General features: G+C 37.5%; 1 non-coding gene across 1 annotated transcript; it reads left to right on the top strand.

Annotated features, from left to right (window-relative positions):
- The first annotated feature begins 6,719 nt into the window (after positions 1-6,719).
- LOC130947511 (small nucleolar RNA R71) lies at positions 6,720-6,826 on the top strand. Its single transcript, XR_009072701.1, has one exon. It is a non-coding gene; the product is annotated as a small nucleolar RNA R71 (small nucleolar RNA).
- The last annotated feature ends 9,949 nt before the right edge of the window (positions 6,827-16,775 follow it).

Below are 16,775 nucleotides of genomic sequence, written 5' to 3'. Positions count from 1 at the left end.
GCCATGCGACCGTGTCACGGCGAATTCCTTTCTTCTGCGCGGTCGCGTCGCTGACGCGTACGCGTCACTTCTCGCTGGTCATCTCCTCAATTTCTTGTGTTCCTTCCATTTTTGCAAGCTTCCTTCCCAATCTCTCACTCATTCATGCCCTATAAAGCCTGAAACACTTAACACACAAATCAAGGCATCGATTGGTAATAAGAGAGGATTAAGATTAGCTAAATTAAGACCAAAGAAGCATGTTTTCAATCATGTAATAATTTTAGGAAGGAAATATAAATGCATGCTAATTATATGAATTAGTGGGTAAATACCATGATAAAACCACACAATTAAACACATTGTAAACCATAAAATAGTGGTTTATCAGAGTTTTCGAATAATAAATAAAACAGAAAATAAAGATAGAGTTACTCATGTAATTCAATGGTGCAAATTTCAGATAAGTGCTGGAGATGCTTGTCCCTGTTAGATCTCTGCTTTCCTACTGCCTTCCTTCAATCCTTCTTATTCCTTTCCATGGCAAGCTGTATGTAGGGCATCACCGTTGTCAATGGCTACATCCCATCCTCTCAGTGAAAATGGTCCAAATGCTCTGTCACAGCACGGCTAATCATCTGTCGGTTCTCGATCATGTTGGAATAGAATCCCTTGATTCTTTTGCGTTTGTCATCACGCCCAACAATCGCGAGTTTGAAGCTTGTCACAATCATTCAATCCAGGAATCCTACTTGGAATACCACAGACAAGGTTTAGACTTTCCGGATTCTCATGAATGCCGCCATCAATCTAGCTTATACCACAAAGATTCTGATTAAGGAATCCAAGAGATATGCGCCCAGTCTAAGGTAGAACGGAAGTGGTTGTTAGTCACGCGTTCATAGGTGAGAATGATGATGAGTGTCATGGATCATAACATTCATCATGCTGAAGTGCAACGAATATCTTAGAACAAGAACAAGCGGAATTGAATAGAAAATAGTAGTAATTGCATTGAAACTTGAGGTATAGCAGAGCTCCACACCCTTAATCTATGGTGTGCAGAAACTCCACCGTTAAAAATACATAAGTGATGAAGGTCCAGGCATGGCCAAATGGCCAGCACCCAAACGTGATCAAAAGATCAAAAAATATAATCAAAGACTATATTCCAAAAAAGGACTACTAATACACTAGTAAAAAGTTCTATTTATACTAAACTAGCTTCTAGGGTTTACAGAAGTAAGTAATTGATGCAGAAATCCACTTCCGGGGCCCACTTGGTGTGTGCTTGGGCTGAGCTTGATCTTTACACGAGCTGAGACTTCTCTTGGAGTTGAACGCCAAGTTGTAACATGTTTTTGGCGTTCAACTCTGGTTCGTGACGTGTTTCTGGCATTTGACTCCAGAATGCAGCATGGAACTGGTGTTGAGCACCGGTTTACGTCGTCTAATCACGAATAAAGTATAAACTATTATATATTTCTGAAAATCTATGGATGTCTACTTTCTACCGCCGTTGAGAGCGCGCTATGGGGAGTTTTGTGGCTCCAGAAAATCCATTTCGAGTGCAGGGAGGTCAGAATCTAACAGCATCAGCAGTCCTTTGTCAGCCTTTTATCAGAGTTTTGCTCAAGTCCCTCAATTTCAGCCAAAAATTACCTGAAATCACAGAAAAACACACAAACTCATAGTAAAGTCCAGAAATGCGAATTTAGCATAAAAACTATGAAAACATCCCTAAAAGTAGCTAGATCCTACTAAAAACTACCTAAAAACAATGCCAAAAAGCGTATAAATTATCCGCTTATCACAATACCGAACTTAAATTGTTGCTTGTCCCCAAGCAACTGAAAATCAATTAGGATAAAAAGAAGAGAATATACTATAAATCCCAAAATATCAATGAATATTAATTCTAATTAGATGAGCGGGACTTGTAGCTTTTTGCCTCTGAACAGTTTTGGCATCTCACTTTTTCCCTTGAAGTTTAGAATGATTGGCATCTATAGGAACTTAGAATTTCAGATAGTGTTATTGATTCTCCTAGTTAAGTTTGTTGATTCTTGAACACAGCTACTTTTATGAGTCTTGGCCGTGGCCCTAAGCACTTTGTTTTCCAGTATTACCACCGAATACATAAATGCCACAAACACATAACTCGGTGAACCTTTTCAGATTGTGACTCAGCTTTGCTAAAGTCCCCAGTTGGAGGTGTCCAGAGCATTTAAGCACACTCTTTTTGCTTTGGATCATGACTTTAACCACTCAGTCTCAAGTTTTTCACTTGGACCTGCATGCCACAAGCACATGGTTAGGGACAGCTTGATTTAGCCGCTTAGGCTTGGATTTTATTTCCTTGGGCCCTCCTATCCATTGATGCTCAAAGCCTTGGATCCTTTTTACCCTTGCCTTTTGGTTTTAAGGGCTATTGGCTTTTTCTGCTTGCTTTTTCTTTTTCTTTCTAAAAATTTTTTTTTTCGCCATTTTTTTTCGCAAGCTTTTGCTTTTTCACTGCTTTTACTTGCTTCAAGAATCAATTTTATGATTTTTCAGATTATCAATAACATTTCTCCTTTTCATCATTCTTTCAAGAGCCAACAATTTTAACATTCATAAACAACAAGATCAAAAATATGTACTGTTCAAGCATTCATTCAGAAAATGAAAATTATTGTCACCACATTAATATAATTAAACTAAATTCAAGGATAATTTCGAAATTCATGTACTTCTTGTTCTTTTTGAATTAGAAACATTTTTCATTTAAGAGAGGTGAAGGATTCATGGAATTATTTATAGCCTTAAGACATAGTTACTAAATACTAATGATCATGTAACAGAGATACAAATATAGATGACATAATAAGCATAAAAACCGAAAAAAAAAAACAGAAAAAAAAACAGAAAAATAAGAACAAGGAATGAATCCACCTTAGTGATGGTGGCACTTTCTTCTTGAAGAACCAATGATGTCCTTGAGTTCTTCTATGTCTCTTCCTTGCCTTTGTTGCTCCTCCCTCATTGCTCTTTGATCTTCTCTAATTTCATGGAGAATGATGGAGTGCTCTTCATGTTCCACCCTTAATTGATCCATATTGTAACTCAAATTTTCAAGAGAAGTGTTGAGTTGTTCCCAATAGTTGTTGGGAGGAAAGTGCATCCCTTGAGGCATCTCCGGGATTTCTTGGTGATGAGCTTCCTCATGCGTCTCTTGGGTTCCATGAGTGGGCTCTCTTGTTTGCTCCATCCTTTTCTTAGTGATGGGCTTATCCTCCTCGATGGGGGTGTCTCTTTCTATGATGACTCCAGCTGAGTAACATAGATGGCAAATAAGATGAGGAAAAGCTAGCCTTGCCAAAGTAGATGGCTTATCAGCTATTTTGTAGAATTCAAGGGAGACAACTTCATGAATTTTCACTTCCTCTCCAATCATGATGTTATGGATCATGATGGCCCGATCCACAGTAACTTCATATCAGTTGCTAGTGGGGATGACGGAGCATTGGATGAACTCCAACCATCCTCTAGCCACAGGTTTGAGGTCCAGTCTTCTTAATTGAACGGCTTGTCTTTGGAGTCTCTTTTCCATTGAGCTCCTTCAACACATATGTCCCTAAGGACTTGGTCCAACCTTTGATCAAAGTTGACCCTTCTTGTGTAGGGGTGTGCATGTCCTTGCATCATGGGCAAGTTGAATGCCAACCTCATAGTTTTCAGACTAAAATCTAAGTATTTCCCCCGAACCATTGTAAGATAATTCTTTGGGTTTGGGTTCATACTTTGACCATGGTTCCTAGTGATCCATGCATTGGCATAGAACTCTTGAACCATCAAGATTCTGACTTGTTGAATGGGGTTGGTCAGAACTTCCCAACTTCTTCTTTGAATCTCATGTCGGATCTCCGGAAACTCATTTTTCTTGAGCTTGAAAGGGACCTCAGGGATCACCTTCTTCTTAGCCATAACATCATAGAAGTGGTCTTGATGGGCTTTGGAGATGAATCTCTCCATCTCCCATGACTCAGAGGTGGAAGCTTTTGTCTTCTCTTTCCTTTTTCTAGAGGTTTCTCTGGCCTTAGGTGCCATCAATGTTAATGGAAAAACAAAAAGCTTATGCTTTTACCACACCAAACTTAAAATATTGCTTGCCCTCAAGAAAGAAAAGAAAGAATAGAAGAAGAAGAAGAGAAAATATGAAAGAGAGTGGAGAAAGGTGTATTCGGCCAAGGTATAGGAGAGGGAGTTGCGTTGTGTGAAAATTAAGGAGAATAGAGGGGTTTATATAGTGAGCGGAGAGGGAGTAGGTTCGGCCATTTATGGTGGGTTTGGGTGGGAAAGAAATTTGAATTTTGAAGGTAGGTGGGGTTTATGGGGAAGAGTGGATGGATGTGAGTGGTGAAGGGGGTAATTGGGAAGAGAGATTGAGGTGATTGGTGAAGGGTTTTGGGGAAAAATGTTTATTGGAAAGAGAGGATGAATGTTGAGAAGAGGGGAGAATATGGTAGGTGGGGATCCTGTGGGATCCACAGATCCTGAGATGATCCTGTAGGGTCCGCAGATCCTGAGGTGTCAAGGATTTACATCCTTGCACCAATTAGGCATGTAAAATGCCTTTGTATGCAATTTTGATGTTTAAACACCGAAGTGATGCATGTTCTGGGCATTCAATGCCCATGTGTAGCATGTTTCTGGCGTTGAACGCCAGTTCTATGCCTGTTTATGGCGTTCAGCGCTAGCTCTCCTCAGGGTGCATTCCTGGCGTTTGAACGCCAGGGTGTTGCTTGTTTCTGGCGTTCAACGCTAGATTCATGCTCTGTTCTAGCGTTGAACGCCAGCCAGATGCTCCTTACTGGCGTTTAAACACCAGTAAGTCCTTCCTCCATGGTGTGATTTTTCTTCTGCTGTTTTTGATTCTGTTTTTAATTTTAATATTTTTTTGTGACTCCATATGATCATGTACCTAATAAAACATAAAAGAACAATGAAAATAAAATAAAATTAGATAAATAAAAATTGGGTTGCCTTCCAATAAGCACTTTTTTAATGTCAATAGCTTGATAGTCGGCTCTCATGGAGCCTCACAGGTGATCAGGTCAATGTTGTATAGTCCCAACACCAAACGTAGAGTTTGGTTGTGGCCTCCCAACACCAAACTTAGAGTTTGACTGTAGGGGCTCTGTTTGACTCTGTACTGAGAGAAGCTTTTCATGCTTCCTCTCTATTGTTAAAGAAGAAGATCCTTGAGCCTTAAACACAAGGTAGTCCCCATTCAATTGAAGGACTAATTCTCCTCTGTTAACATCTATCACAGCTCCTGCTATGGCTAGGAAAGGTCTTCCAAGGATGATGCATTTATCCTCCTCCTTCCTAGTGTCTAAGATTATAAAATCAGCAGGGATGTAAAGGCCTTTAACCTTTACCAACACATCCTCTACCAATCCATAAGCTTGTCTTACTGACTTGTCTGCCATTTGTAATGAGAATAAGGCAGGCTGTACCTCAATGATCCCCAGCTTCTCCATTACAGAGAGTGGCATAAGATTTATGCTTGACCCCAGGTCACACAGAGCCTTTTCAAAGGTCAAGGTGCCTATGGTACAGGGTATTAAGAATTTGCCAGGATTTTATTTCTTTTGAGGTAAAGTTTGCTGAACCCATGTATCTAGTTCACTAATGAGCAAGGGAGGTTCACCTTCCCAAGTCTCATTACCAAACAACTTGGCATTCAGCTTCATGATGGCTCCTAGATATTGAGCAACTTGTTCTCTAGTTACATCTCCATCCTCTTCAGAGGAAGAATAGTCTTCAGAGCTCATGAATGGAAGAAGAAGGTTTAATGGGATCTCTATGGTTTCTATATGAGCCTCAGATTCCTTTAGGTCCTCAATAGGGAACTCCTTCTTGCTTGAGAGACGTCCCATGAGGTCTTCCTCATTGGGATTCACCTCCTCTCCTTCATCTCTAGGTTCGGCCATATTGATTATATCAATGGCCTTGCACTCTCTTTTTGGATTTTTTTCAGTATTGCTTGGGAGAGTACTAGGAGGAGTTTCAGTGATTTTCTTACTCACCTGGCCCACTTATGCCTCTAGATTTATGATGGAGGACCTTGTTTCACTCATGAAACTTAAAGTGGCCTTAGACAGATCAGAGACTAAATTTGCTAAGTTAGAGGTACTCTGTTCATAATTCTCTGTCTGTTGCTGAGAAGATGATGGATAAGGCTTGATATTGCTGTGCCTATTTCTTCCACCATTATTAAAGCCTTGTTGAGGCTTTTGTTGATCCTTCCATGAGAAATTTGGATGATTTCTCCATGATGAATTATATGTGTTTCCATAAGGTTCACCCATATAATTTACTTCTGCTATTGCAGGTTCTCAGGATCATAAGCTTCTTCTTCAGAAGATGCCTCTTTAGTACTGTTGGATGCATTTTGCCATCCATTCAGACTTTGAGAAATCATGTTGACTTGTTGAGTCAACATTTTGTTCTGAGCCAAAATGGCATTCAGAGCATCAATTTCAAGAACTCCCTTCCTTTGAGGCGACCCATTATTCATGGAATTCCTCTCAGAAGTGTACATGAACTGGTTATTTGCAACCATGTCAATAAGTTCTTGAGCTTCTGTATGCGTTTTCTTTAGGTGAATGGATCCACCTGCAAAATGGTCCAACGACATCTTAGAGAACTCAGATAGACCATAATAGAATATATCTATCATGGTCCATTCTGAAAACATATCAAAAGGACATCTTTTGGTCATCTGTTTGTATCTTTCCCAAGCTTCATAGAGGGATTCACCATCTTTTTGTTTGAAGGTCTGAACATCCACTCTAAGCTTGCTCAGCTTTTGAAGAGGAAAGAACTTAGCCAAGAAGGCCGCGACCAGCTTATCCCAGGAGTCCAGGCTATCTTTAGGTTGAGAGTCCAACCATGCTCTAGCTCTGTATCTTACAGCAAAAGGGAAAAGCATGAGCCTGTAGACTTTAGGATCTACTCCATTAGTCTTAACAGTCTCACAGATCTGCAAAAACTCAGTTAAAAATTGGTAGGGATCTTCTAATGGAAGTCCATGAAACTTGTAGTTCTGTTGCATTAGAGCAACTAGTTGAGGTTTCAGCTCAAAATTGTTTGCTCTAATGGCAGGAATTGAGATGCTTCTTCCATCAAACATGAAAGTAGGTGTAGTATAATCACCAAGCATCCTTCTTGCATTATTGTTGTTGGGTTTGGCTGCCATCTCCTTTTCTTGTTCGAAAATTTTAGCAAGGTTGTCTCTGGATTGTTGTAATTTAGCTTCTCTTAGTTTCCTTTTCAGAGTCCTTTCAGGTTCTGGATCAGCTTCAATAAGAATGCCTTTTTCCTTGTTCCTGCTCATATGAAAGAGAAGAGAACAGAAAAAGAAGAGGGATCCTCTATGTCACAGTAAAGAGGTTCCTTATTATTAGTAGAAGAAGAAATGGGATAAAGAAAGGAGAATCCAAACACAAGGGTGAGGATAAGGGCAGTGATTTGAGATGAAGAGAAATATTAGTAAATGAATGAATAAATAGAATAATATAAGAGATGGAGAAATTTTCGAAAATAAATTTTAAAAAGGAGTTAAATGATTTTCGAAAAATAAAGATAAGAAATAAAATTAAAATTAAAATTTAAAACAATTAATTAATTAAAGAAAGAATTTTTGAAAAAGAGGGAGGTATTTTCGAAAATTAGAGAGAGAAAAGTTGTTAGGTGGTTTTGAAAAAGATAAGAAACAAACAAAAAGTTAATTAGTTAGTTGAAAAAGATTTGAAAATCAAATTTGAAAAGATAAGAAGATAAGAAGATAAGAAGTTAGAAAAGGTATTTTAAAATCAAATTTTTGAAAAAGATAAAATTTTGAAAAAGATATGATATAAAAGATAAAAGATATGATTAAAAAGATATGGTTAGAAAAGATTTAATTTTTAAAATTAAAATTAATTACTTAACTAACAAGAAACTAAAAGATAAGATTCTAGAATTTAAAGATTGAACCTTTCTTAACAAGAAAGTAACAAATTTCAAATTTTTGAACCAATCACATTACTTGTTAGTTAAGTTTCGAAAATGTTGAAATAAAATTAAGAAAAAGATTTAAAAAAAATAATTTTTGAAATTTTCAAAAATCATGAAAGAAAAATGAAAAAGATTTGAATTTTTCAAAAAGTTTTAAAAAGATAAGATTTAAAATTTGAAAATTTGACTTGACTTATAAGATCTAACTAATTTTAAATTTTTCTTTTACTAAGTCAACCCAAATTTTCAAAATTTTGAGAGAAAAAAAAGGAAAAGATATTTTTTTGATTTTTTGAATTTTTAATGATGAGAGAGAAAAACACAAATATGACCCAAAACATGAAAATTTTGGATAAAAACCAATGATGCATGCAAGAACACTATGAATGTCAAGATGAACACCAAGAACACTTTGAAGATCATGATGAACATCAAGAACATATTTTTGAAAAATTTTTGATGCAAAGAAAACATGCATGACACCAAACTTAGAAATCTTTAATGCTTAGATACTATGAATGCAAAAATGCACATGAAAAACAGTAAAAGACACAAAACAAGAAAACATCAAGATCAAACAAGAAGACTTACCAAGAACAACTTGAAGATCATGAAGAATACTATGAATGCATGAATTTTTGAAAAATAATGCATAAATTTTAAAAACATGCAATTGACACCAAACTTAAAAATTGACTCAAGACTCATACAAGAAACACAAAATATTTTTGGTTTTTATGATTTTATGATTTTTTTGTATTTTCTTTTGATTTTTTTTCGAAAAACGTATAGGAAAAAGAAAATAAGAAATTCAAAATTTTTAATAAGAATTCCAGGAATCTTTCAATGTTAGCCTAAAGCTCCAATCCAAGGGTTGGGCATGGCTTAATAGCCAGCCAGCTTTAGAAGATATAAATCAGGCATATAACAGTTAATATTCCAATTAACTTGCCTCTATGCTGATGGTTTGGAAGCCTCAATCCAATTGAGTTAGATATGGCTTTACGGCCAGCCAAGCTTCATCATGCTTCATGAAACACTAGAATTCATTCTTAAAAATTTAGAATAAATTTTTTTTTTGAAATTAATTTTTGGGAAAAATGAAAACAAAGAAAAGATTTTGAAAAGAAAATTTTTGAAAACTTTTTGAAAAGAAAAATAAAAATAAAATTTACCTAATCTGAGCAACAAGATGAACCTTAGTTGTCCAAACTCGAACAATCCCCGGGAACGGCGCCCAAAACTTGGTGCACGAAATTGTGATCATCAACAATGGCGCCAAAGACTTGGTAGCGCTCTCAAACGTGAATCACACTTAGTCACAACTCCGCACAACTAACCAGCAAGTGCACTGGGTCGTCCAAGTAATACCTTACGTGAGTAAGGGTCGATCCCACGGAGATTGTTGGTATGAAGCAAGCTATAGTCATCTTGTAAATCTCAGTTAGGTTGATAATAAATGTTATGGAGTTTTCGAATAATAAATAAAATAGAAAATAAAGATAGAGTTACTCATGTAATTCAATGGTGGGAATTTCCATGGCAAGCTGTATGTAGGGCATCACCGTTGTCAATGGCTACATCCCATCCTCTCAGTGAAAATGGTCCAAATGCTCTATCACATCACGGCTAATCATCTGTCGGTTCTCGATCATGTTGGAATAGAATCCCTTGATTCTTTTGCGTTTGTCATCATGCCCAACAATCGCGAGTTTGAAGCTCGTCACAGTCATTCAATCCCGGAATCCTACTCAGAATACCACAGACAAGGTTTAGAATTTTTGGATTCTCATGAATGCCGCCATCAATCTAACTTATACCACGAAGATTCTGATTAAGGAATCCAAGAGATATGCGCCCGGTCTAAGGTAGAACGGAAGTGGTTGTCAGTCACGCGTTCATAGGTGAGAATGATGATGAGTGTCACGGATCATCACATTCATCATGTTGAAGTGCAACGAATATCTTAGAATAAGAACAAGTGGAATTGAATAGAAAATAGTAGTAATTGCATTGAAACTTGAGGTACAGCAGAGCTCCACACCGTTAATCTATGGTCTGTAGAAACTCCACCGTTAAAAATACATAAGTGATGAAGGTCCAGGCATGGCCGAATGGCCAGCCCCCAAACGTGATCAAAAGATCAAAAAATACAATCAAAGACTATATTCCAAAAAAGGACTACTAATACACTAGTAAAAAGTTCTATTTATACTAAACTAGCTACTAGGGTTTACAAAAGTAAGTAATTGATGCAGAAATCCACTTCCGGGGCCCATTTGGTGTGTGATTGGGCTGAGCTTGATCTTTACACGAGCTGAGGCTTCTCTTGGAGTTGAACGCCAAGTTGTAATGTGTTTTTGGCGTTCAACTCTGGTTCGTGACGTGTTTCTGGCGTTTGACTCCAGAATGCAGTATGGAACTAGTGTTGAGCGCTAGTTTACGTCATTTAATTACGAATAAAGTATGGACTATTATACATTGCTGGAAAGCCCTGGATGTCTACTTTTCAACACCGTTGAGAGCGCGCCATTTGGAGTTCTGTAGCTCCAGCGAATCCATTTTGAGTGCAGGGAGGTAAGAATCCAACAACATCAGCAGTCCTTTGTCAGCCTTTTATCAGAGTTTTGCTCAAGTCCCTCAATTTCAGCCAGAAATTATCTAAAATCACAGAAAAACACACAAACTAATAGTAAAGTCCAAAAATGTGAATTTAGCATAAAAACTAATGAAAACATCCCTAAAAGTTGCTAGATCCTACTAAAAACTACCTAAAAACAATGCCAAAAAGCGTATAAATTATCCGCTCATCACCTTCCATGGAAGGAAGCCATGCATGTTTGGAGAAGAAGACAGTAGGAAAGCAAAGATTCAGATGACAGAGCATCTCCGGAATCTCAACCTGTTCCTCAGTACTGAATCACAAGTATCATTTATTTCATGTTATTTACTTTTCATAAACAAAATTATTTTTATCACTAATCTTCTGACTAAGATTTACAAGATAATTATAGGTTGCTTCAAGCCAGCAATCTCCGTGGGATCGACCCTTACTCATGTAAGGTATTACTTGGATGACCCAGTGCACTTGCTGGTTAGTTGTGCGGAGTTGCAAAGGTGTGATTGAAATTTTGTGCACCATTTTCTCATCCATGAGTTCCACATGACCATAAGGGGAGACCTTGATGATTGTGAAGGGTCCTGAACATCTTGATTTCAGCTTTCCTGGGAAGAATTTGAGTCTTGAGTTGTATAAGAGAACTCTTTGGCCTTCTGCATGTTCCCTTTTTACCACCCTTTGATCATGCCATTTCTTTGTCTTCTCTTTATAAATATTTGCATTCTCATAGATTTGATTTTTGAATTGATCCAATTTATTTAGCTACAACAAAATCCTTTCTCCAGTAGCTTGATTGTCAAAGTTTAACATCTTTAAAGCCCAAAATGCTCTACACTCAAGCTCCACATGAAAATGACAAGCTTTTTCATACACTAATTGGTATGGAGACATGCCAATTGGTGTCTTAAAAGCTGTTCTATAAGCCCATAAAGCATCATATAACTTCTTAGACCAATCTTTCTTTGAGGTCCCAACAGTTTTCTCAAGGATCCTCTCGAGCTCCTTATTTGAAATTTCTGCTTGACCATTGATTTGTGGGTGGTATGGGGTTGCTACTTTGTGCTTAACACCATATTTGAGGAGGAGGATCTCTAGTTGCTTATTGCAAAAGTGACTTCCCCCATCACTTATGAGAGCTTTTGGAACCCCAAACCGGCTAAATATATTCTTCCTCGAGAAGTTGACCATTACTTTGTTGACATTAGTTGATGTTGCTGTAGCTTCTTCCCTCTTGGATACATAGTCCACAGCCACCAATATACAGCTATTTGAGTATGAGGGTGGGAAAGGTCCTATGAAGTCAATCCCCAAAACATCAAACATCTCTAATTCCATGATGAACCTTTGTGGCATGTCATTCTTCTTGGGTAGGTTGCCAGCTCTTTGACACACATTACATATTGTCACAAATTCTTTTGCATCTTTAATGATGGTAGGCCAAAATAATCCACACTGCAAAACCTGGGTTACAGTCTTTTCTCCACTAAAGTGACCTCCATAAGGAGATCCATGGCAATGCCAAAGGACCTCTTGTCCTTCTTCATGGGGAATGCATCTTCTTAGTAGTCCATCAGCACACCTCTTAAAGAGGTATGGCTCATCCCATATAGAATGCTTGGCATCATTGATGAGCTTCCTTCTTAAGTGCTTGTTGATGTTGGAGGGTAGCTCTCCAATAGCCTTGAAATTGACTATGTCTGCAAATCATGGAGCCTCTTGAAGCATCATCAATTGCTCATATGGAAAGCTCTCATTTACACTAGGGATGTGAGCTTCATTGTCCATAGTGGGATCCTTAATAGGTGGTCTGCCACCTTACTTTCTACTCCACTTCTATCTTTGATTTTAATATTGAACTCTTGGAGTAATAGGATCCATCTGATCGGTCTGGGCTTGGATTTTTATTTGGTTAACAAGTATTTGTGTGCTGCATGGTCAATAAACACATCTACTTTAGAACCAATAAGGCAATACCTGAATTTGTTAAAAGCAAAGACTATAATAAGGAGTTCTTTTTCTGTGGTGCTGTAGTTCCTTTGGCTTTATTAAGGACCTTGCTGGTATAACATATGTCGTGCACTAGCTTGTCTCTTCTCTGTCCTAATACAGCACCAATGGAAAAATCTGATGCATCACACATTAATTCAAAAGGCAATTCCCAGCTTGGTGGTGCTATAATAGGTGCAGAGGAGAGCTTACTTTTAAGCTCCTCAAAAGCTTGCATGCATTTTCTATCAAATATGAAGGGTACATTAGAGACAAGCAGGTTACTTAATGGTTTAGCAATTTTTGAGAAGTCTCTAATCAACCTTCTATAGAAGCCAGCATGTCCCAAGAAGCTCCTAATTACTTTGACATTGCAAGGTGGGGGTAATTTTTCAATTACTTATACCTTGACTCTATCTACCTTTATGCCTTTCTTAGAGATTTTATGGCCAAGAACTACCCCATCGGTAACCATAAAATGACACTTTTCTCAGTTCAAAATCAGGTTAGTCTCTTGGCATCTCTTGAGCACCAAGGCAAGATGGTGTAAGCAATCAGGAAAGGAGTCACTGATGAATCCATATTTTAAGATAATTTTTTGTTACAATTGAGAGGAATTCATCATATAAACCTACACTTATTCCATTAAATAGCATGCTTTTGAGGTTTCCTCCTAAATTATGCTTGATTATGAAAACATGCTCTTTTGTGCCTAATTCAACCTATTTTATTCTATTTGCCTTCCATTCGATACCTTGATGTTGTTGGTGAGTGATTTCAGATGTTTGAGGTAGGAATGGCTTGGTGAGAATGGAAAAGGAGCATGCAAAGAGGAGAAAGCATGAAGAAATAGAGGAGAAGAGCAAAGTGATGTGTGCGTGCGTACGCACAGGTAGCAAGAAAGCCGAAGTGTGGGGTGCACAGCATCTTGTGCATTGCACGATCATCCAAAGTATCACGAAGTGTGCGTGCGCACATCCTCTTGTGCGTACGCACAACCTGGGTTTTCGGCCAAGTGTGCGTGCGCACACGTCTGTGCGTAAGCACAGGTACCTGTGCATGCCTTCATTAAAAATGCATATGACTCATGTTTTGAGAGGCTTGGATACCCAATTTTGATAGCCATAGCTCATATTGCAAGGGGAAAACATTGGAGAAGGATAGCATATCAATAGGAGTAGTTTTAGATAGTAGTAGGAGGTTTGAGGTTTAGTTTTCTCTAAGTTTTCTCTCAACACCATTAGGGTTTTTGATCTTGGATTTGTGCTAGCATCCATTGTAAGTATTTCTTAATTACTACTTTTATAGTTACAATTTTGATACTCTTTCTTGTAGTTAAAGTCATAGTGTTAATGTATATACTTTTTGTAATTTTGATCTCTTGTTGATGATTTTGATGATTGATGATTATTACATGCTTGTTTGAGTTGCTATTGTTGCTTTTGATTAATTGTTTCTCACAGTTTCAAGCATTTTCTCAATTTTGTCATGATTTGTGTTTATGCCAACCAAGTATTTGTGGAAATGTCAATTTTGATTATGGGTTAAATTTCCACCTCTTGGCTTGGGGAAAATGAGCATATGGGTTCCTAGAGTGGGAAAGTCCAACATTTAGTGATAATTCTTGGATTGTTAATTGTTCTTGTTTCCACTAAGGCTAACTTGTTGCTAAGGCAATTAGCAAGTGAGTTAGGATTTGTGGATTAAGAACAACTATGCTCACTTAACCTACTCTCTGATGTAAAGGTTAACTAAGTGAGATTAATCCATTACAATTGTTATAGTTGTGGTTGCAACAAGGAAAGGATCCCTAGCTAATCCTAAACCAAGATTCCATTTATACTTTGAATCACACACATATATACATACATCAATCATTTTTTATATCTTACTTGTTCATATTACATAGCTAGTTCTTTAATTCCTTTATTAGTTCATTACTTGCAATTTTGAGTGTTCTTTTATTCCTTTAATTGTTTATCTCTTCATTGAAAATTTTGTCTGCCTCACAACCGAAATTGTGCACTCCTTGATCACTAGTCCTTAAGAGAAAACCCGAGAATTAAAACTCCCAGTTTATATTTGTTTTGGATAGTGACAATTTGTTCTTCTAAACTTTGATTGTGAGAGTTTATTATGGTTTGGACTATGCTATCAACGAAGTGATTCTTATTTTGAGAAACTCTAAACCGACAATAACTCATCTCATTAGTCATCAAACACTGAGAAATCATCCATGAAAACCTCAATAAATTTCTCAATCATATAAGAAAAAATGGACAGCATACACCTTTGGAATGTGGCAGGTGCATTGCACAAACCAAAGGGCATATGTCTGTATGCAAAAACACCATAAGGGCAAGTGAAAGATGTCTTTTCTTGGTCCTTAGGATCCACTACAATCTGGTTGTAGCCTGAATATCCATCCAAGAAACAATAGTACTCATGCCCAGCAAGCCTCTCCAACATTTGATCCATGAAGGGTAGAAGGAAATGATCCTTCATTGTGGCTTCATTGAGTTTTCTGTAGTCTATACACATATGCCATTCGGTGACTGTTCTTGTTGGTATCAGCTCATTCCTTTTGTTTTGCACAACTGTGATTCCCCCCTTCTTGGGGACTACTTGAACATGACTCACCCAAGGACTATTTGAGATGGGGTAAATCACCCCTGCTTGCGATAGCTTTAGCACTTCCTTTTGCACCACTTCCTTCATTGATGGATTCAATCATCTTTGTGTCTGGATTGATGGCTTGGCATCCTCTTCAAGAAGGATTTCATGCATACACATTGAAAGGCTTATTCCCTTTAAGTTAGAGAGTGTCCATCCAATGGCATCCTTGTGTTGTTTTAGCACCTTGATGAGCTCCTCCTCTTGTTCCTTACTCAAGGTTGAATTGATGATTACTGGATAAGTGTCATTGCTCCCCAAGTAAGCATACGTCAAGCTTGGAGGCAGAGTCTTTAGTTCCAGCTTGGGTGCTTCTACTTTTTCCCTTTTGCCTTGTCTAACATGATTGGGCTGTCCATGCTTTCTTGTGGCAATTCACTACATGTGTGTTACTCTTTCTCTATTGCAGCTTCTAGCTTGTCTTCTTCTAGAACTCCTTGGACCAGTGTCTTCATTGTGTCTACCGTCTGATAGGCACGCGGGAACCGTATTGGAAGAGATTCTCTCAATGAAAGTTGCGTTGCAAGTATAGCTCTACCAACAACAATTCTCGCGGATCAAATTTAGAGTGGAATTGGTTGTCATAAATTCAACCCCAATGAAAGTAACCGAAGTATTTAAACCTCGGTTCGTCTCACGAAGAATGGGTAAACATGTGCTTCAACATTGGTTAGAGATCCGGGGTTGTGATTCATTGACAAGAAAGTAAATTGCGAATCGTAATAAACAAGCAATTGAAAATGTAAGGAACTAATCTAAACAATGAGCAAGATGTAAATGATTTCAAACCAAGGTAACAATATTCAATCTAATTCTACTCTTAACTAAACAATAGCTACAATTAAGCAAGACAATTGAGAAATTGGTTTTCAAATATGAATGATAAAAGCAACTCTCGGTTAGGCATAGGAATTGGGGTCACTATCCTTGTCTAACAACCATATTTTGACAATTATGAGGAGCCAAACTCATTAAGTCTACTTCCAAACTTGAAGTACGTCAAATGGTTTGGTCAACATCAACCTATAAGGCCTCACCTCACTACTAATTAACCTAGTAGTAGGATAGTGTTATTGAGTATCAAATTGACCACTAAGGACTCTCAAATCATCAAATACATTAGACCCAATGACTCAAGTTTACCCAATTCCCTTGGCCTAAGCCAAGAGTTAAAAGAACTACTCCAAAATCAAAGTAAACAATTCATCAAACACTTGGTAAGCATTAACAAATGACATGTTTAACTTGCAATTGAATCGAAATTAACAATTACCCACTAACAATTATCAACTTACAATAGCTCAAGCAACACAATGTAGCATAAAAAATCATCAATCAAACATCAATAAGTCAAGATTCACAACATTCATGAATTGGGTATAAAGTAACAACTGACAAAATTCATAAACTAACACAAGATATGAGTGAAAATATACTAAGAAATTCAAATTAAGCAACCAAAGGTAATAAT

This window comes from Arachis stenosperma, chromosome 1, assembly GCF_014773155.1.
Source record: "Arachis stenosperma cultivar V10309 chromosome 1, arast.V10309.gnm1.PFL2, whole genome shotgun sequence".
Taxonomy (NCBI): domain Eukaryota; kingdom Viridiplantae; phylum Streptophyta; class Magnoliopsida; order Fabales; family Fabaceae; genus Arachis; species Arachis stenosperma.
The sequence above is the reverse complement of the archived record's forward strand: the minus strand, read 5'-3'. Positions and strand labels throughout refer to the sequence as shown.